We start from the raw sequence: 22629 nt of genomic DNA on the forward strand, positions 1-22629 counted from the left end.
GTCGCGCGATGCGACGCGATGACGTCGGCCAACCGGCCGGCTGGCCGATATTAGGCTGGGGAATGCGACTCGAGCCGCCTCACTCAAGGATTGCGACGTGCACGCGACAAGGCAGAAGGAAGAGCAGCTGCGGAGCGGAGCCTCGTGATCTGGAGCTCGATCCCAGACTCAGTGGGTGTGGTGTTGCAGTGAGTTCCGGATCCTACAGTGAGGGCATTGTCGGAGTCTCAGCGGCGGTGTGCAGGCCTATACAGCAGGTAAGCTCCTTATAGTCCACCTGAAAGTAGTGTAATAGGAGCTCCCATTGTTTACTAAAATCTTTTTTTTTTCCCTAGCTCCCTTAAAAAGCTTTTCCATGTATGAGGGTAACGATAGATGGACATGGCTGGACGGAAATCTGGGAATTATTTTTCCACCATCACCGTCCTTTAGAGCACTGTGCCGGAAGTTTGGATTCTCAACAGTTGCCACAATTGGAGTCTAAGTTTTATTTTCAAAATTACACAAAATGGGGCTCTGCAAAAGCAAATAATTAGGGTATGTCGATGGCCATCTGGAATGCGCCACATTTTAGAAATGCTCTTCTGTACAGCATTATGCAAATGTTGTCTCCGCGATAGCCACAGGGTGAAAAGCACACACTGTCAGTCTCACCGCGATTGCGTAGCCCTGTGTGTCAGAGCCGGAGGTCACCGTCGTTTTCCCGCAGAATCGGCCAGAGTTGAGCAAGTGACCTTTGCCTATTGCACTGCAGGAATCATCCACTCACATTTCATTGGCCAGGACAACTATTTCACTGCATAAATTCAGTCAAAAGTTGTTCACAGATTCACCCAGGACAGAACTGCAACAGCACAGGGGCCTCACACTCAGGTCATCAATCAATCAATCCAGATTTGAAAGGATGGGGCTCCAATTGGTGAAGGTGTCAGCGCTCCTGATTGCTTGTGCATTATTCATGACGCAGGTAAGCACTCATAAGAACATATTTTTGCTAAAGCCACAGAGTAGTAATGTAAAAGGGGCTTGGCGCAGGAGGGCTACTCCCCCTTAGTGCCCCCCAATTCAGTCTATAGCCAATGTATATGTGTGAGAGTTTCAGGGGGTCCTCGTCACACTCTGCAGACAGCTTACATCATTTTGCGTTAAGCAATTGGAATATGCTATTTGTAGCAGGTTATAGTGCTTTATTTGTAAAATAATGAGTGCCGATGCTCCTTCTCAGAAGCTAGCGTCCGGCGCTATTAAACATCCGCGGGCCGAATAATGCCAAGGCCGCAGTCCTGAGCCCACCCAATGTCCCACTTCCATCCATTGCCAGACAGGGCCGACCCCTTCATCTCGCTCTTACAGCTTTCCGCTTCCTTCCTTGTAGACTGGGTTTCAGCCTTTCTCTTCTTCTGCCTCCTTTCCTGTTTATATTCCACTCGCCTGCTCTCAGCAAATGTTTGATAAGGAAAAATAAGTGCCAGTTCTCAAACATGAGTGGCGGTGGCCACCACCGGCTTAAATTAAACACTGGACACCGCCTTTCAAATCCTATGCAGCCAACCATGCACTTTTAGTGCTCAAGTCTGCGCAAATTCCATTCCTTTCTTGCACCCTGGCAGGCAAAATAAGGGCCTCCTGTGCTTTATTGCAGCCGGATACTAAGGGCCGATTTTCAGGTTGTGCTTTGGAAGATTGAGGATGGCCAAACTCTACTTCCTGAGCAACACTTCCGGTTTTATTCGCCGAGTTGTGTTCACATTCTGTAAGCCATTGTGGACCATTTTTTAAAAATCATTAAAAAAATCTGAAAAATAGAGAGCAAATTATTTTTTGAAAACAAATGCTTTGCAAGATGCTCTTGTGAATGTTGTTTAAAAATATATATCAATCAATCAATCAAAGACGCAGATAATTGCTTCTCTTTAGAATATTGTAATAACAAACTGGTTTCAATTATAACAATTTTACGTAGCATTTTAGACGACCTCTGTGTACTGTGAATAACCGGGTTAGACGACCTCTGTGTACTGTGAATAACCGGGATTACTATTACCCAATTTTTATGTTACTAAATGTACCGACCTTGGAAGGATGGACGACTGAGTTGGGGTTTAAAGAGTTCGAACTCTTGACCTTCAGGCCACATCAGATGTCAGTGGGGAGAATTTAGGTGACTAAGCCATCATACTGTCTTCATTTGTAATGTACATTTTTCCTTCCACAAATCTGATATCGCCAACGATATATTGTTGTCAAAGTAAGAGACAGTGGATGAAATAAACATGTTTAACGTCAAAAATACACTAGCCTTCAGTGTTACAAATGTATGTTTACCTTTCGACTACTTGCGTAACTCTCGGGTTTTGAAGTCAGTTTTTAAATCCTAATTCTGCCAGAAAACATTTTGCTTTCGTGTTATAGTACATGACAGACACTCATTGATGGCACATCGCACTGCAAAACACTGTTTTTCTCTATTGTTTTATGTGTCAGCGTGAGTTAGAAAAACAGGGACATAAACTGTCAAAACAAAAGTGTATACAACAAAATAGCTTTGAAATATGAAAAGAGCAGCCAGCATTTTGTTGTCTCACTTTGGGTCAAAGAAAGAGTTTGACACATCGGGAAGGAACATAAAAGTAATGCTTGCTAGCCAGAAAATGATGTCACTCACTGAACATTTTCACTTTGTCCCATTGTCCCTAAACAGAGTCTTATAGATTCTCACCAAGTTTGTAACATGTTACTTTGCTGATGTTTTTTCTATAGGAGTCTAAAATGTTACATTTCTATTTTCTCTTCACAAGCACTTTTTGGCAAAGAGAAATACCTGCAGCCTTTGAATACTGGGAGATGGGTGGTGATAGCTTCACTCTCTATCCTCATCAAATCCCTGGGTCTCTTTAATTACACCAACGTCAACTTTCGGGTACAAACTGCAAAAAAGAAGAAACAAAACGCCCTGTTCAGTGCAGTGAAACTCTTAGTAGAGGAACCAGAGTTAGGTCACAAACATGGCCAATATCTCATCTGCCTCATTACAAGTGCATGCATAGCTTCCAAGGTCTTTGTCTGATGTGCTGCTTCAGGCCAGGTTTTTTTTCTTGAAACCTGGGACCTGTAGTCCAGTTTTGCAATGGAATAAACAAAACTACAAGACTCGGAATTCAAAGAAGAAACTTGGAGTGGAGCAGCACATCATGCAGGGGCCTGGGAAACTCAACAGGGCTGTAAGTGCAAAATATATCCTAGCACACTTGTAATAAGGGAGATGAGATATCTCTCAAGTTTGTGATGGAGCAATCCTCAAACCAAACTCTGTGTGGGGTTGTGTGTGTGTGTGGGTTGTGTGTGTGTGTGGGTTGTGTGTGTGTGTGGGTTGTGTGTTTGTGTGGGTTGTGTGTGTGGGTTGTGTGTATGGGTTGTGTGGGTGTGTGTGTGGGGGGTTTGTGTGTGTGTGGGGGGGGGTTGCGTGTGTGTGTGTGGGGTTGTGTGTGTGACAGTAATACTAAAAGCATCTCTGGGTCAGGCTAGACCTAAAAACAGTGAGGGGATTAACCAAGTTAGGCAGTATGCAAGTGACAACATGGTGCATGACATCGCATGAAGTAACATCACATCTTGTGACATCACAGGTGGCATTACAGGAAGTGGCATCACAACTCATGAGCTTACAGGAAGTGAGATCAGAGATTAAGACCTCACATACGTTAAGCAGGTCTATCATGAGTACATGTGAGCGCATTACAATATTTAACTAATTGAATTTTGCATTGGGGTTGTGCCAAAAAATGGACGCAACCTAGACACAAAACCTGGGCCTCAATTTACACAGTTAGGGGCCTTTTTACATGTGCCTTGTGCTGCCGGTGCATCAATTTAACCATGCGAAAAAGTGACATACCGATGGTGCAAGGTGCTTGTGCATGAGCGCTTTATTTTTTAAAACCCTACCACAGAGAAATTGGCAATAAGGAGAAATCAGGCAGTAATCTGTTCTTCTTAATAATAGAACTGCATACCACAGCACATGCTAGGGTTTTATTTGGGCTCCAACGTGGTTACACGACTGAGGCAATGCAGTGGACCTTAGAACAATTTACAATGCATGCCCTAGTCATCAGGGCAGGTCGGGGAGGAGAGAGGGTGAGAGAGAAAGGGCGAGAGAGAGAGAGAGAGAGGGAGAGAGAGAAAGAGAGGAGAGAGAGAGAGAGATAATGTGTGTGTGTATGTGTGTGGGGGGGGGTGAGAGAGAGAACTACACAGAGAGAAAGGGAGCTCAGAAGAGTGAGAGCCACTGACAGGCAAAGGTGCACATCTGCAGTCGCCTCTAAAGTCTTGCCCCATTTGAGTTCAGATAGCATGCCTAAACACTTCTCTTGCCGGTGCAAATCATGAACTCGTGGATCAGTTGTAGCATGATAGCTACACCTCTGAGATTGGCGGCATATTAATTTTATGCCAAAGAGCGTTAATGTATTGGCCTCGGTATGTGTGTTTGTTTCTTTAGTATCAGCTGCTATTTGCAATTTAAAGGGCACGTTTACATACAAATTAAGGAGGATAAAGATGAGAGGAGAGGTGTTGCCCTTTGTCTGTCTATGCATAATGTGCAAGACGTGCTTGAGTTGCTAAACTGGCAGACATCAAAGGCCAGTGTGGGTGTACCCCTCCACTCATGCCCTGCTTGGCTCGCACAGCAGAGCCTTGACACCCATGTTTTTTTGTGCTATGCCCAAGTTCAGTTTTCATGTCCACCCCATGCCAAAGGCATTTCGTGCTTACAGTTGCACTGGCCGCAGCTTGATTCTTTCGTGTGCTTGTTTTTAGCAAGCATATTGAATACCATTTGAGCTCTGATTTCACATGATTATCTACTACTCAAATCCTGAAATGTTACTGGAGAGAATCAAGACTGTAAGCGAGGCGTAAGATTTTTAAACTTCGTATCTTATGTTCTTCCTATCTCTAGATTTCCACATTTCATTTTCCCGGAAGGCAAACAGAAACTCAAAATGAATAAGTTTACATTTCGGAAGCGAAAAGCTGCTGACGATGACGTTTGCGAAGAACAAAATGTAGCAGCTATTGAGCAGAGCACCCAAGAATCAATTTAACAGTCTTTCTCAGTACGTAAGAAGTGTAAAGGGAAAGTCGCTAATGCCCATTTATATAATAAAGCTTATATGGAAAATTTTCTGGTAATGAAAACCATCCTTGTCCCCAGTGTTTAGTTTGTGCGGAAATACTGGATAAATGAAAGTATGGTGCCAAATAAATTAAAACACCATTTTACCACAAAACACAGCCATTTGTCAGAAAAACCAGTAGAATACTTTATTGAGCTTGCAAAATCTACAAGGAAGCAGTATGCATCATTCACAAAGAGAATGAAGACATCAGAGAAAGCTCAAAAGGCAAGTTACTTGGTTGCTCAAATAATTGCCAAAAACAAGGAACCACACACTGTTGCCGAAACCACCATAAGGCAATCTTGCTGTGCTATTGTTCGAACAATGTTTGGGCCAGAATTTGAGATTGAAGTTAATAAAATCCCTTTGGCAGACAACAGAATTGGAAGATGGATTAAAAATATGTCTGCTAACGTTAAGCTTCAAATGAAGGATATTTTTCAAGACGACAATATGATCTTTACATTGCAACTAGATGAATCAACAGATGTCAGTGGATTAGCTCAATTACTGGTTTTTATACGTTTCATTCATACTGACAAAATTATTGAGCAATTCCTGTGTTGCCTAGAACTTCCATTGAGAACTAGAGGTGAGGATATATTTCAAACTTTAGATAGCTTCATGAAGGGAAATAATTTGCGCTGGTTAAAATGTGTTGGGATATGCACGGATGGCGCACCGTCAAAAGGTTTTATAGCTTTAGAAGAGAAAGAAAATGAAACTATCTTATTTACTCATTGCTTTTTACATCGCGAGGCATTAGTCGCGCAAACCATTGGGAATAAATTAAGGGAAGTTATGGACAAAGTGATTCAAATGGTGAATTACATTAAAAGTCGACCTCTTAAATCAAGAATATTTGCTCATATTTGTGAAGAAATGGGGGCAAGGTTTAAAAAACTCCTACTGCACACAGACGTCCATTGGCTCTCAAGAGGTCAAGTGCTTTGTCGTGTATACGAATTGCGTGACATGATGCTTAAACTTTTAGAGGACAATAAGCAGCAAGAATTCTGCGGTCTTATTCAAAACAAACTTTGGTTTATAAAATTGGCATATCTTGCTGACATATTTGAACATTTGAATAAAATTAACACCAGTATGCAAGGAAAAAATATCTTAACAGCAGTAGATACAATTTGTGGTTTGAGAGACAAAATAACAATTTGGCAAAGGAAAGTGAAAGAAGGCAGTTTTGAAATGTTTTCCAAAACAGATGAGTGCCAGATGAAATGTGATATCAGCCTGCTGATTGTTGACCATTTAACATTGCTCGGAGAGAAAGTTTCATATTACTTTCCAAATATTGCAATCCAAGACTATGATTGGATCAGAAATCCATTCCTTTCAGCTGCACCTGGGAACTTCTCTCTTACTGAAGAAGAAGAATTAGCTGAAATAGAAAATGATCGAAGTATGCTCATGATGCATTCAGAGGGTGATTTAGACAGCTTTTGGGTTTGTGTTACAAAAATGCATCCAAACCTAGGTAAAAAAGCGGTAAACATTCTCTTGCAGTTTTCTACTACATACATTTGTGAAGTATCCTTTTCAACAATGACAAACTTAAAGACACTGAAACGTGGATGCTTGAAAATGCTTGATGATGAAATGCGAGTGTCTTTATCAAATATTCAACCAAATATTGACCAACTGTGTTTGTCCTATCAGCCTCATATATCTCATTGAAAAAGTAAGACAGGTGCTGTTGTTTTTATTCACATTTGTAATTATTGTGCTATGAGACACTTTCCAAATGCTGAAATCCAAGACTATGATTGCATCAGTGTCTTTATCTAATATTCCACCAAATATTGACCAGCTGTGTTAATCTTATCCACCTCATTCATCTCAATAAAATAGTAAGTGCTGTTGTTTTTATTCAATGTTTTTCATTCTTGCACATATTTACATATTGTTAGTCATAATGGACATCATGTTTTGGAAATGTATGTGTGTTATATTACAAATCATAAATTTGTTTTAAAAATCAATGAACGGTTTTCGTGCGATATGTTGTGTCCCCATACATTTTGATATTTACAATTTCTATGACATATATGTATTTGTCCTCTTTTATATGCAGTTAATTTTAGCTCCAAGTGCTGAATGGAAAACATATAACTCGTCTTATTTTCTGTTGCCTTATGGCGCGCTGCGTAGAGGAAAGCGGTCCCATCTGGGTTCAATGCGCAGAGACCGGTTGATAAGTTGCATGATTGTTTTATCAATCACAATTCCCCCTTCCTGAACGAATTTTTGTTTAACTCATATTCAGCAAGGAAGCAGGTGGACTTTGTGCGTGGTTGAAAGGGTTGGCAGGGCGTGCACCTGCCCTTTTTTTGCCGTAAATCACTGGGGCATGTGTCAATTTACAAGTATACTACAATGTGTGCATGATTATATTCTTGTTTCATGCACAAACCTAACCTTGCTTACACTCATTTTTGCCAGTCACTGGCTTTGTTAGACCAGATTAACAATTGCTTTATTAACCTTCCTGCTTTCTTGGAAATGCACCATTTGCCCACTACTTTTTCAAACATTTCTCGGGGGAGAACCCCCCTGAACCCACCTTAGGTGGTTTGTGTGCGGTCGCTCGTGTTACAGTGTCCCTGAAATTTTTTTCACAAAAAGGTGTGTCACCAACATGGAAAGTTTGAAAAGCTGTGGTGTAAAGGATATATTAACTCATTCATAAAATATGTTCGGTATAGTTCTGGAACTTGTTTTGAAATGAAAATATGTCCAGCTATAAAGTTTGTGATTTCATTTTCAAATTTACTACCATCATTTTAGCATGACTATGACTTATTCCCCATACGTTTGTACTAACAATGTACACCTAAGTTCTATTCTGCAATTTGGACGGGTCATATCTTGAGGGCTATTTTTGGTTATATTTTCAAACGTCACAGCATTGCAATCTGGTAATTTCAAGTAGAGGAATCATTCTGAATTAATTTCAGTGCTAGAGGTGAATTCACAATGTTCACAGTAATTTTTCCATTTATAACTTAAACCAAAGAATTCATTGATATTCACATCATCTTCCTTTAACAGTCCTAGCGTCACCATTAACAATTCGTGAGTATCCTGCTGAACATTTTCAGAAAACACTACTAATCCAATAGAGTAGTCTACCTTTCAGATCTTTCTACCGCTCTGTTGGTGGTAACTTGCCTGTCTTTGGCTCCATACGAACTATAGCCTGAAATGGGTATATATTTTGGTTAAGAATGGACTCAGAAACATTTAAAACCTTGAAGTTGTTCTGGAATGGGAATCAGTACTGACTTATTAAGCACAGCTTTACCTGACATTGTATTACCCTCTAATTTATTGCAACAGTTCTTACATATAACTTGCTGTGTGGACAAGACAAAGTGTTCCTCTAGAAATAGGTGCACAGCAATCTTTTGCCAGTTATCATTATTTTCTTGTTCACTTTTTAAATACAAGTCAACAGTCTCTGTTTGAATCTTGTAGTGAGTGTGTCAAAAACATATAAAAACATACTCAGGTTTTTCAGACCTCACACTGTTAAATTTTGTAATACCTTCTTCAAAACTATCAACAATTATACCTGTCTCCTGTTCTGCAACTCCTCTTTGTATTCATCTTCTTTTTCCGTAGAGTCCTGTTCTGGACAAATGAAAGAAAACTGCATATCATCACAAACGTTTTCTACCTATGCCACAGTATCATACAAGAGTGCTCTATCCATTTCTCTGAAACTGAAATTTACACATAGTACAACTTCCTAACTAAATTTCTCATTGTTGAGTGGTGTATAGCTTACATCCTAAAATTATGAGAAGGTGCTTTGGAACACTATCTTTGATAAACAAGTTACTGAGTGTCCCTCCAAATGTGTATGCTTTCTAACCTTGCAAGGATCCAATCATTGTAAACTACTTATTTTGTGTTTTAAACTTCACCTTGCAAAGATATGTAGAATGTTTCTTAGTATATCAATGTAATTGCTGTCAAATACTACAAACACTACTACAATTCCATTTGCATACAGGGCCTGACTACCTCTTCCCTGTACATATACTGCAATAACTTGTTCTACATTTCTAGACACCATCACCTCTTTTGCCATAGGAGTGCCATTCTTCATTTCATAACATTGTCCTCTTTTATCAGCACCATAAATTAATGTGTTATCCTGGTGGAGATAGCTTTCTTCATTTAAGAAAGGCTCTGGAGTTTAAGTATGTATCCATTTTCCATTAAAAACTGCACTAAAGTTAGTTCTATTGACTAATCTTTTCTTCTGGTTTTGTCACCTCATGTACAACACTATTTTGTCAAGAGTGTTCATTTGATTTATGATCAAAATGAAAAGTTTCCTCCTAAAAGCAAATGCCTTATCAACTACTCCCTGAACTTATTCTTTCTGTTTCAGTCCCTCTTGCCTTCTTCTATACTTTTTCATATTTCTCAGTAGATTTACAACCACTCTACTATGAAACAACTTGGCTCTGATTTCCTTAAACTTCTCCAGTCTCCTGGTTAAGTCTGCTCATCTTTGTTACATGTTTTCCTGTTCTTGTAATACAGATTGTGTCTGCTCATATTCTTTCTCACAGGTTGGTTTTTATTTTCATTACTTTCCAATGTTTAAGGTGTCCACATATATTTTTAAGAAATTACTTTGTCGTCTTACCAGTAGCTCTTATTTCTATAACCAAGTTTTCTGCATGTTTCCCCTTTGATGTCTCAGTTTGTCAGAGATAGTGTAGTTGCTTCTGTTGCTTTTTCCTCCAAATGTTTGTAGGCATTCTAACTGTTTGTAGTTAGGTAGATATTATTATGTAAATAAGAGTATATTTTAAATTTTACTCTAGCCAACGCACCAACTACTTTACTACTGACTTACACATAATACAAAAACAGTTTTTATGTTATGTTGTAGTTTTAAATCTACTGATCGACCTAGTCATATAACTACATGCTCTTGCGTTATTTATTAGTTATCTTTTAACATTATAGCACCCTCTCCTACAGCACAGATGCACCATATGTCAGTTCTCACTACATGGTGAAAGACCAGTTTAGCCCTTCTGCATTAAATTTTAAAATGAACATCAACCAAAGTGTAGAAGTACATACAGTATCTCCAAACCATAAACCTAAAAAGACAACATAAGAGCTATTGGTCGACCTCTCTACCGCTGTTTCAGTGGTGTATTTAGTATCTCAGTACTTTTCTACTTAAATTTACCACATTTAAATGTTGGTAAACAGTGCATATACAAATCTGTAAATTAATCTCTATCAGAGCACATAACTCACTAATTCTTCTAAGTAAATGCAAAGAGTGTGCCACAGCTTGCATATATAATTCACCCGATGGTTCTTAAAGACTTTGGGGCCCATTAGAATGTCCGGCGGATCGCCACAGCCCGCATGGCGGTGGCGATCTGCCTGAGATTCTTTCCCGTCCGCATGCCATTTCCCTCCGCCCTATTACTATGGCGGGGGACCCCGGCGGACGGAAAGACCGTCAGCTGGTTTTCCGCCCGATCAATGAGTCGACCGGGCGGAAAAGGTTTCAATATGGTGGCGGTGTCTGTTAGACACCGCTATCCATATCACGATGCATGCGGGGATTAGGCATGCCGTCTTTGACATTGGGGGCCCGTAGCGTGCCCCCAGGAATTTAGGGTAGTGCACATGGGGGGTACCTATGGTACCCCCTGCATTTGTATGCACAACATAGCAGGCACCGCGCAGTGCCTGCCACGTTGTAGATGCAAATGCACAACATGCATTTTTGGCATTGCAGCGGGTGGTGCTGTAAGCACCGCCTGCCGCAATGTTGAAAATGCAGGATGTGCCCGCCTGTGTGGCGGGTGCATCCTAATCGTCCCCACCGGACCGCCGCACTTATGGCGGGTGGTCCCTTCTTCTCCTCGTTAGGATCTTACGTCGGGACGTCCGGATCCTAATGATGCCCCAAATATTCCTCACTAAAACTTGTAAATACATGTGTTTGTGGTTGAATACATAATTACTCCCTGGGTGATTGAATGAGTGCATGATAGTGCCTAGGTGCCCTGAGGATACAGGTAGTGCCTGGATGATTCCCTAAGTATATGAGAACTCCATGGGTTATTCCATATCTGCATAGTTTCCGCCTGCATGTTTGCATGAGTATATCACTACTATCTGGGTGTTTGGATGAGTGCACAAGTAGTGCCTGAATTAGATAAGTGCATGACTAATGCCCAAATAATTTAATACATGCATAGTGCCTGGATGATTGCACGAGTGCATAGATAGCAGATAGGTGATTTATAGAGTGCATGCATAGTGCTTACATGTTTGTTTAAGTACATGCACAGCACCTAGCAGATTGGATGAGTGCATGAATAGTGTTTCAGCGATTGGATGACTACATGGCTGCTGCCCATGTAGTTTTGGTTCAGTGAACTGGCAGTGCCTGGGTGTTTAGATAAGTACATAGGTAGTGCCTGGATAATTGAATGGTTGCATCAGTAGTGCCTGGCTGATTAGATGACTGCATGACTAGTGTCTAAACGATTGTATGAGTCCATTGATACAGTTTGAGTAATTGGATGAAAGCAAGTGTACTACTGAGGTGATTGTATTAGTGCTGGCTAGAGTATTGCCCCAGTAACTGAATGAGTGCATATGTACTGAATAGGTGATAAGTTTGCTGCAATGGTACTCCCTGAGTAATTAGATGAGTTCATGAGTAGTGCCTGAGTGTTTGGATGAGTGCATGTATTGTGCCTCAGTATTGCGATGAGTACATGGTTTGTAAGTGGGTGTTTGGAGGAGTGCATGGGTTGTGCCCGGGTGTTTGAATGACTACATGGATGCAGCCTTGGTGATTATCCATGTGAATGGTTAGTCCCTGGGTGAATGGATGAATGCATGAGTAGTGCCTGCATAGTTCAATGACAACATAATTAGTGCCTGTGTGATTATATGAGTGCATTTGTAGTGCCTGGGTGATTGAATAAGTGCGTTGATAGTGCATGAGTGATTTGATGACTGCCTGAGTAGTGGCTGGGTGATTGGTTGAGTTCATGGCTGACTGTGAATGTACCTCAATTGCTGTTAGATACATAATAGTGGTGACTATATCTGTAACTCATTGTTTAATTTATTCTATCAGTATCAAGCTAACTATTTTAGCGAATCTATCCTTTTCTACTGATCTATATGTGAGTGAAGTCTAAATATCACACTTGACATATAACTGTATACATGGCTGTCTAGGAGCATACATTGCTTTGATACGCAGCGTGCACATGCGTCAGTAACTTTCTAGAACTAAAAACACAAATTCCAACTTTTTCAAAGCACAAAACCTTTTCTTAATGGAATACCTACATCAATTCTCAAATATTTTTTGTGTCTTTAAAACATATATTCAGCATTTCTCTATGAAAAGTTATACACCAAGTGAAACTTGCACAAGAACTCTCAAGAGATATTATGCACTATTAACCCTCCTCAATTTTAAGCAGAGCATGTTTAAAGATTGCACCACCCACACCATATACATTACATTTTCAACAGCCTTAAAAGAACATATATCGCCATGTAAACATATATGTGATTTCATAATAGACAAACACCTTCAGATCATCTTTCTAAAAATATATATTTCTCTACATCTTTAAGTAAACTCAAGAGTCTCATCGTTTCATGCTGTCAGGAAAGATTTTGAGCCCACTTGCAAGGGAGTAGAGTGACATCAGGTCTCAACGCCCCTCTAAGAGTCTCTTGCCGACAAGGTAACAAACTTGCACGACAAAAAACTGACAGGGGGAAAGGAGTTTGGGACAGAGAAGAGACTGCAAGGTCTTAACCAGGTCTTCCTCCTCCTTTAAACACTCGTTTTAGTTCTTAGTCTTCTTATGAATGTACTCTGTGATACTGTAGCAACATACAATGAAAAAGGCATATAACACTTACTCACTTGTTCTACTTCTATTATTATTATTATTAGTTTTAACTTTAAGCTTAAACTAGATACTTAATATGCACTTGGCCCTTGCCTTTCTTCTTTTGGGGTGTTCATTTAATGCTGTTTTAATGCTTCTTGTTATTTGTCTTTTTATTTTCTGCAAAAAACAATTTACAGTAATATGAAAGACACACCTTGAATCTTTTCTACTCACCTTCTTGCCCCTGTTCCTTACCCTTATTGTTTCTTCTCTGGTTTCTTTGTTGAAACGATGTTTTGTAAAATGAATATCTGTACTTTTTTATTTGTCAACTTTTGACCGTTTTCACTTTTTCTTTTAGGAAAACTTAACCACTGTTTATCACCTGAATCAATATGCTTCTCTACGGGTAAGTAGTTAACTTTTGAACATTTAAAATAAACCTTGTTTTTCTCAGTAAACTTCTCTGCCTCTTTCTGTTGTAACTAACTAATTCACACTCAAAGAAATATCTACAAAGCGCTTGTGACTCGACCTTTCGACTTCTAACTGAAAACACTGCTCTCTGGTATCTGTAATCTACTCTTGACTGAAATGCTGCACTTCACTATTCTCTCAACGCATGCACAGCTAAACATGTAAATGGAATTGCGCTACAACTATTAAACGCTGCTCCTCTCGTGCATGTGTATACACAAGTTGCCTCACTGTGTTTACACTTCTCATTACTCGAGCTCTCTCCTTAATGCACAATCTCAATAATATAGTAGTGACTCGCAATGTGCAGACTCAATTGGGAAAACACAGGAAAAATCTTACTTGTATCTGCAGATTGCTCCGGAGCAGAATAGGCAAACAAATGACACGGTGCGACAAAACTAAAACGACGATAAACTGTGTTGCAGACTACCCTGACTAAACTTTTGCGCCATTCCAAAATTGCTGTCTATTCCTCTGAAATCTCAGGTGAAGTGCAAGTTTCCAGAGGAAACGCTCCGGGACATTCTGCTAGGGCCACCTGTGGATTTACTCTAGACCGCCGACCCTGACATCTCCTAGTTGTGGCCATCTTGGAATTCCTCCTGGAACTTCCTACCTTGCCCTGCACCTTTCGTTTAAAATTACGGGAGGTTCCCTGAATGGTAGCATTAATTGAACCCTTGACTAGACCTACACGATGACTGGTTCTGACAGTACCCCTCACTAAGAAAAAACAAAGGTGGTGATAGACGGAGCATTGACAATACAAACACTCACCCCCAGTCAACTGATCTGGGTTTAATCCATCACCGTTCTTTAGCTCACTCCGCCACCCCAGTTCAGACATGGCCATATGCAAATCAGTCTGACCCTGTGCCTCATGGGAACAGTCCAGCCCGAACTGCCAAGCCATGTCTTCCCTGGACCGGAACCAAGCTTCCCAGGACCGGTTTCTGGCATTACAGCCATCTTCAGCCGGGCTTGCTTGCCTCCAGTGGCAAAGTGAGCATGGGACTCACGTCTGAGCATACCCTGCCAACTTAGGGCGAACAAAGAAAAAACAAAGGTGGGGATGGACGGAGCATTGACAATACAAACACTCACCCCCAGTCAACTGATCTGGGTTTAATCCATCACCGTTCTTTAGCTCACTACGCCACCCCAGTTCAGACATGGCCATATGCAAATCAGTCTGACCCTGTGCCTCATGGGAACAGTCCAGCCCGAACTGCCAAGCCATGTCTTCCCTGGACCGGAACCAAGCTTCCCAGGACCGGTTGGCAGGAAAGACATGACTTGGCAGTTCGGGCTGGACTGTTCCCATGAGGCACAGGGTCAGTCTGATTTGCATATAGCCATGTCTGAACTGGGGTGGCTGAGTGAACTAAAGAATGGTGATGGATTAAACCGAGATCAGTTGACTGGGGGTGAGTGTTTGATTTGTTCAAACGCTCCGTCCATCATCCCCTTTTGTATCGCTTTGTTCGCCCTAAGTGTGGCAGGGTATGCTCAGACGTGAGTCCCTTGTTCACTTGGCCACTGGATTCAAGATAGCCTGGCTGATGAGGATTATGAATCTGAAACCAGACTCAGGATGCTTGTTTCCGGTCCAGGGAAGACATGGCTTGGCAGTTCGTGCTGGACTGTTCCCATGAGGCACAGGGTCAGACTGATTTGCATATAGCCATGTCTGAACTGGGGTGGCTGAGTGAACTAAAGAATGGTGATGGATTAAACCCAGATCAGTTGACTGGGGGTGAGTGTTTGATTTGTTCAAACGCTCCGTCCATCATCCCCTTTTGTATCGCTTAGTACCCCTCACTAGGCAGATCCATTGGTCCGGGGTTTGCAAGGACACCTTTTGTGAAACGCTCTGACTAACCGGGGAGCATGCACCTCAGAAAATAACTCCCAAGAACTTTCTTCAGTGCCATATCCTTTCCAATCCATTAAATGGTACACCTGCCTTTTCTTTTCCTTTGAGTCTAGAATCTGTTTTACTTCAAACTCAGTTCCTTGTTTGGTTTGTACCGGGGAGGGAGTTGTACTATCTCTAAGCCCTTTGACTGTCTTTTTAAGTGAAGAGACATGGAATACTCGATATATTTTCAAACTATCAGGGAGCTTCAATTTGTAAGATACAACATTTATCTTTTTCTCTAGTTCATACGGTCCTACAAATCTTGGTTGAAACTTCCTGTTTCCCTTTAATCTCATGTTGCTGGTGTTTAGCCAAATCTTGTCTCCACTGTTAAACTCAACTCCTAGTTTCCTCTTCCTATCTGCATAGAACTTATAACTTTATTTCACCTTAGTTAGTCATTGCAGAGTTATGAATTTGAGTCATATGCTGAACTAAATCTTTAACTACAGGACATCGGCTTCTTGAAAACTCAATGATATATTTGGATGTCTACCAATGTTTAAAAAGAAAGGAGAATGACCTGTGGAAGTGTTCACTGCATTATTAAATGTGAACTCTGCATCCATAAATGCTCGTGCCAATCTCCCTCCTAATCCAATAAATATAGCCTGAGGTATTGCTCTAGTCCTTGATTAGCCCTCTCTGTCTGCCCGTCTCTCTCTGGGTGGAAACTGGTTGAATATCTAGTCTCTATTCCCAACTTCTTTGCAAAGGCCCTCCGAAAATGAGAAAAGAAATGCGAAGCATGATCTGAAATCAGTACCTTGGGAATGCCATGTGCTCTCGCTATGTGTTGACTGAAAACCTGTGCTAATCTTTTTGCAGTTGGTACCCCTTTTAACGGAACAAATCCGGCCATCTTACTGTAAGCATCCACACAAACTAGAATGGTATCATAACCCTGGCTGGATGGCAAGTCTACACTCAAATCTAATGTTACAGTGTGCCAAGGATATGGTGGATTGGGTAAGGGCTGCAACAGTCCAGTTGGTAAATGCCTATCTGGTTTTCCTCTAGCGCACAGCTCACAAGTAGCCAAATACTGCCTAATATCTTTGGTCATTTGGGCCCACCAAAACCGGTGTTTGATTAATTCCTCTGTCTTCCGCATTCCTTTATGCCCTGACAACTGGTGGTCATGACACTCCTTCAAGACCTTGACTTGTAATTCTTGAGTTGGTAAATACAAAGCCCCATCATGGTATGGCAATTTGTCTCTAATTTCTCTCCTTGGATATTGGGCCACCTATGCTTCCATTTCAATTGGATTGATAGCCTGTAGTATGGGATTCTCTCCCATCTCTTGTAAGATTGCATTGATGACTCTTTCTTTTGGAATTATGTTCCGCTCCTCCATCTTTTTTGTTACATCTTCTGTGCCTAACCTCGATAGGACATCAGCCTTACCATTCTTTGAACCTGGACGGCAAGTGATCACAAAATCATATTCTGAGAAGTAAAGAGACCAACAAAGTTGCCGTGGTGTCAGTGTTTTGGCAGATTTGATAAACTTTAAATTTCGGTGATCTGTGAGAACAGTAACGGTGTGCCTAGCACCCATGAGGTAATGCCCCCATTCTTTAAAGGCATTTTTGATTGCTAATAATTCTTTCTCAGTGATGATATATTTTATCTCAGCCGGCGACAGCTTTCGTGATCGAAATGCCACTGGGTGGAGTTGTCCAGTTCTCTTGTGCCTTTGTGATAACATTCGCCCTAATGCTAATTTCGAAGCATCGTTCTCCACTAAGAATGGCTCCAATGGATCTGCATGGAGATGCACTGGAGCAGTGGTAAAATCTCTCTTTAAGGCAATGAAGGCCTCTTCAGCGCTCTCTGACCATTCAAAGGGTGTACCTTTCCTGAGAAGACGTGTAGGAGGAATCAATTTCTGTGAAAAGTTTTAAATGAATCTTCTGCAGAAATTCGCAAATCCAATAAAACGTTGAACTTCTTTTATGGACTTGGGGGACTTCCATTCTGTCACAGCCTTGACTTTCTGTTGATCCATAGTTATGCCTGTAGGAGATAACACAAAACCCCAAAACTCTACCGAAGAAACACTAAAGGCACACTTCTCCAGTTTTACAAACAAGCTATTCTCTCTTAGTTTTTGCATGACTCCTTTTACATGTCATTTATGTTCTTCCTCAGAATTTGAATACATTAAAATATCATCAATATAAACGATGGCACACTGATCATTGAACTCTTTTAGCACATCAAATATAAAATGCTGAAATGCCGCTGGAGCATTGCACAAACCATAGGGCATAACCTGGTATTCAAATAGCCCACACTTCGTCCTGAAGGCAGTTTTCCATTCGTCACCCTCACAAACTCGTATCAGATGGTAGGCCCCTCTCAGATCTAACTTGGTATGTACCTTTGCTTCCTTAACTTGATTTAACAACACAGAGATCAACAGCAATGGATATCTGTTATTCACTGTGATCCGATTGATCTCTCTGTAGTCGATGCACGTTTTTAACTCGCCTTCCTTCTTCAGTATAAAGAAAAGCAGAGAGGAAACAGGTAACTGAGAGGGGTGTATGAATCTGTTTTCTAAGAACTTTTGTATGTATTCCTTCAAATGCAAGTTCTCCTTTTCGGGCCAGGGCGTTTATCCTACTACAAGGGAAATTTGCACATGATTCCAATTCTATTTTACAATCAAAAGGCCTATGCGGAGGTAATTGTTCCGCCTCAGTCTCCCTGTAGACATCCTCATATTCTGCATATTTGCGGGGAATTTCCTTGGTATGAATTACACAAATTGTGGAACCTCCTTCCCACAAATGGAAGGCTGGTGATTGATGTACTCTGGATTCTCCATGCTTGTAACAGTTTTCTCTACAAAAGGTAGAATCTAAAATTATTGATCGTGTACTCCAATCAATTGTCGGATTATGCTCTGCAAGCCAAGGTAACCCCAAGATTAGCTGAAACTGGGGAGCATTAATTAAATTGAATTGTAATGCTTCACTATGCCCCTCTGTAGTTTCCATTTCTACTAGTTCAGTGTGACAGGTTATAGGCCCTGATGATGAGTTGGTGCCATCCACTGCCCGGGCTGCCTCACACTTCTCTTTCTTTAAGGACTGTAATCCGATTCTACTTGCAAATTTGAAATCACAAAAATTCCCTGTTGCTCCTGAATCCACCATCACGAAAATATTTTTTAAATGTTGATTTCGGAACTTGAGGGGCATGGAGATCACCAGATGAGGAGATGAAGCTTGCAGAGCTTGAAAGATGATTCTGTGGAGTCTAATTCGTATTTGCACTCACCAGTTCAACTCCGCTCACTGGTGGTGCTGAGAGTTTTCCTTCACAGGTTGTTTTGGTTTTCTGAGGCAATTCCACACAAAATGCCCACTGTTTCCATAATAAAGGCATAGCTTGTTCTGTCTTCTTTTTTCTTTTTCTTCCTTGGATAATGGTCCACGAATGGTTCCAATTTGCATCGTCTCTGCTCCTTGCAAACCTTCCACAGATCTTGATTCTTATGTTTTAACTTGGTCGAACCGTGGAATACTAGAACGATAATCTTGTCTTCTTTCTCCCTTCCGTTCGTTTTGTCAAAAATCGATTTCTAGTGCCAAATCTATTAATGCTGAAACCTCTGTAGGCATATTAGGCACTTGAGCAAGGGCATCAATCAACTCATCCTTTAACCCCTATAGAACACTGCAGCCCTGTTGCTTTCCGGCCAATCTGTTTCGACTAACAGTTTGGTGTATTTCACTAGGTAGGCTATTAACTCTCGGTTTCCTTCTCTTAGTTCCAAGAGCTCATTATCAGTTGCTAGGGACGGCCTTTCTTCGGTCAAAAATTTGAACAAATCCTTTTTTGAACTCATCTAAATCATATAAGATGAGATCATTTTGAGAAACTAGTGGCATTGACCATGATGCTGCGTCTCCACTAAGGTAAGACAGGACAAAGGGCACTCGCGACTGAGCATATGGGAAAACTGCTGGCCTACACATGAAATGTAAGGTACATTGCATCAGGAATATCTGGCCTTTCTGTGTCAGGTTGTGCTCCGCAGAATTCGGTTGATGCTAGCATGGGTCCACCTCCAGAGTTACCAACACCCTGATAATATATACAGGGTGTTCGAATCATCAGGCGAGGGAAGGAAGGGAAGGAACAGCAGGGAAGGAGACCTGAAACAACAAAGGACAATTATAACCAATGCATAATTAGAATGGCTACTCTCATTCGATCTCACTAAGCTCACATATACCTGTAAAAACAAACGGACTAGTAGTCGATATGCTTTCCTTCCAAGACCCTTTTTCCATGATTCTATATGTAATCTGAAATACACAAAAGAGGGTTTGAGAACAACTCCAGTACTATAACAGTTATACCCAGTCAGCCCTCTTGTAAACCATAAACATACCATAGACTCGAATCAAGCCTATTCTATATATCAGTGTATATGTCTCCTTAAATAGGCCTCTCCCTTTCTTTGCTAGCAAATGAAAATAAGGTGCAGGATTGTAGAATCATCCTTAAGGTAAGTCATAAAAGGTTTGTTGTTCAAAAAATGGGGGATTCCCAACTAAAGTATGTGAGATCAGCGTGGACAACTAATTGGTTCTAATCACCAATTAACACAGCCCTTCGTGTTTTCCTCTGTATCCTAGAATACTGCAATGTGTGGCAGCCACCACTGCGTCCAGCTTCTTATCCAGACAAGAAAATCAATAATCAATGGGTAGCGCGTGGCATCCTACCACTGCGCTCCCATCTTAAACAATAGTACTGTCTCCACAAAACTATAACCCGGTAACGCGTGGCTGCGACTGCCACCGCGTTCTGGTTATGTAACAGCCAGAGCCGATTAAACACAACACCGGTAACGCGTAGCTGCGACTGCCACTGTATTCCGGAAACTGTCCAGAGTAAACACACAACACTCCTTAGAACAGACAGCAGCGTGTAGCTACGTAACACTACTGCACTCTGCCTAAAACATTCGGGGAACACTGTGTTCATAAAGAAAAAGGCACTGCGGTACAAATGGCAGCGCGTGGCTACCTTACCAGAGCACTCCGCTTTAAATATTGATCTCTCTCCTACTGCTTCTTCCAACGTCGGTCGCCGCTTCCCCCGAAGAACCAGGAAGCAAGTTCAGGGAACCATCAAGGTCCAAAACGAAATTGCCGGCAATCCACCATACCGCCGAACCGGAAGTAGGAAACCACAAAATTACGCGCATCCTCCGATGCGCTGCACATGCCTAAGTACTTCCTTTCCCATGGAATCATGGGAAATGTAGTCTTGATCGTATTTAGGCAGGCGCCGCTAGGTCAGTCCTCACATTCTGAGGATCACCTGCTAAACACTCTGGGGGAGCTAATGGAATCACTGGTGACAATGAATGTATAACATGGGTGGCTACTTTTGGTTGTGTGCTGGAACCAGAAACATTACTAAAAACTTCTTCCTGTGAAGTGGGAAACTTGTAACTGGGACCGGGAGCTACATCATTTAATTTCACTGCCAAATCTGCGGTTTCTCTTCTAGCCATTAAAATGACTTGCTTCAATTCTCATCCCTTACAGCCACTATCTCCTTCTGGATTCCTTCTAGGATTTCACATAGCCTCTTTAAATCTAGACCCTCCACCATTCCACTCAGATGCAAGTTTTAACTTGGGCACTTCGCTCTGTCAGGAAAGCTTTTGAGCCAACTTGCAAGGGATTAGAGCGACGTCAGGTCCCAACAGCCCTTTAAGAGTCTTTCGCTGACAAGGTAAGAAACTTGCATGACAAAAAACTCCCAGGGGGGAAAGGGGTTTGGGACAGAGAAGAGACTGCCAAGTCTTCACCAGGTCTTCCTCTTCATTTGAACACTCATTTTAGTACTTAGCCTTCTTACGAATGTACTTGGTGATATTGTAGCAACATACAATAAAAAAGGCATATTACACTTAACCCCTTCGCTGCTAGGCCTTTTCCCCTCCTGTGCTGAGGCTTTTTTTGGCGTTTTGGAGTAGTGCGCGCTTAGGCCCTTGTAACTTTTTGACCACATAAGGTATCCACGCCAAATTTGCGTCCTTTTCTTCCAACATCATGTGGATTCTAAAGGCGCCCTGGGTTTGTGGATTCCCTTGGAGGGGGCCCAGAAATTTAGCAAAATATAGTGATTTTTTTGTTTTTTTCAGAAAAATGGGAAAAACGGGCTGCAAATGAAAGCCTCTGGGTGTTTCCCTGAAAATGGTATCACAAAAAGGTTTGTGGGGCTGAAATCTCCATTTTCTCAGCTTTCAGGGAATGACAGACTTTTGTCAGAGAACCGAAATTTTTCACTCAGTTTTGGCATTTTTCTGGGACATAGCCTATTTTTGCTATTTTTAGAGCTTTCAACCTCCTTCCAGTTAATGGTAGAAATGAGTTTAAAAGCAATAATGGATCCTGGAAAGCTTTACATTTTCGAAAAGTAGACAAAATTCTGAATCCAGAAAGGGGTCATTTGTCTAAATCCATGAAGGTTTCGTTATAGAAACTAACAGTTAGATATTGGAATATTTGAAATTTTGTTGAAAAAAACAGCCTTTTGTCTCAACGTTTTCACCTATAACTTTTTCTAATTTTGACAGCTCTTGGAAAGCAATATACCGTTACATCCGTTAGACCTTCCTGGTTGTGGGGATATATAGGACTTGTAGTTTCACCAAGAACCCGACGAACCCAGATCCAAAAACTGAGCAGCAACTTGCAATGGTATTTTTTCATTTACTGGGTATAGTGCACTTTGTCTTGGAAAATGTATACATGGAATAATCTGTATGAAAGACACCTATGTATTTCTGAATTGGGTACAAATTATAGACTTCAGAAACAGTATATAATTGCACATTTTCAAAGTTGGGAATACTCATACTAGCATGAGAATTATTGGTCATTTTTCATAAAGATTTTTTTTGTACTCAATGTCTTTCATTCAAAGGGAGAAATGCATGAAAGCTCAATTGGTAATAACAGTTGATTTACAAATCTGAATTACCCCAAGTGTCCCGATAAAAACGGTACCTCACTTGTGTGGGTCGGCCTTGTGCCTGCGACAGGAAACGGCGGAAAATGCAACG

Source organism: Lissotriton helveticus, chromosome 9 (genome assembly GCF_964261635.1).
Source record: "Lissotriton helveticus chromosome 9, aLisHel1.1, whole genome shotgun sequence".
Lineage (NCBI taxonomy): Eukaryota > Metazoa > Chordata > Amphibia > Caudata > Salamandridae > Lissotriton > Lissotriton helveticus.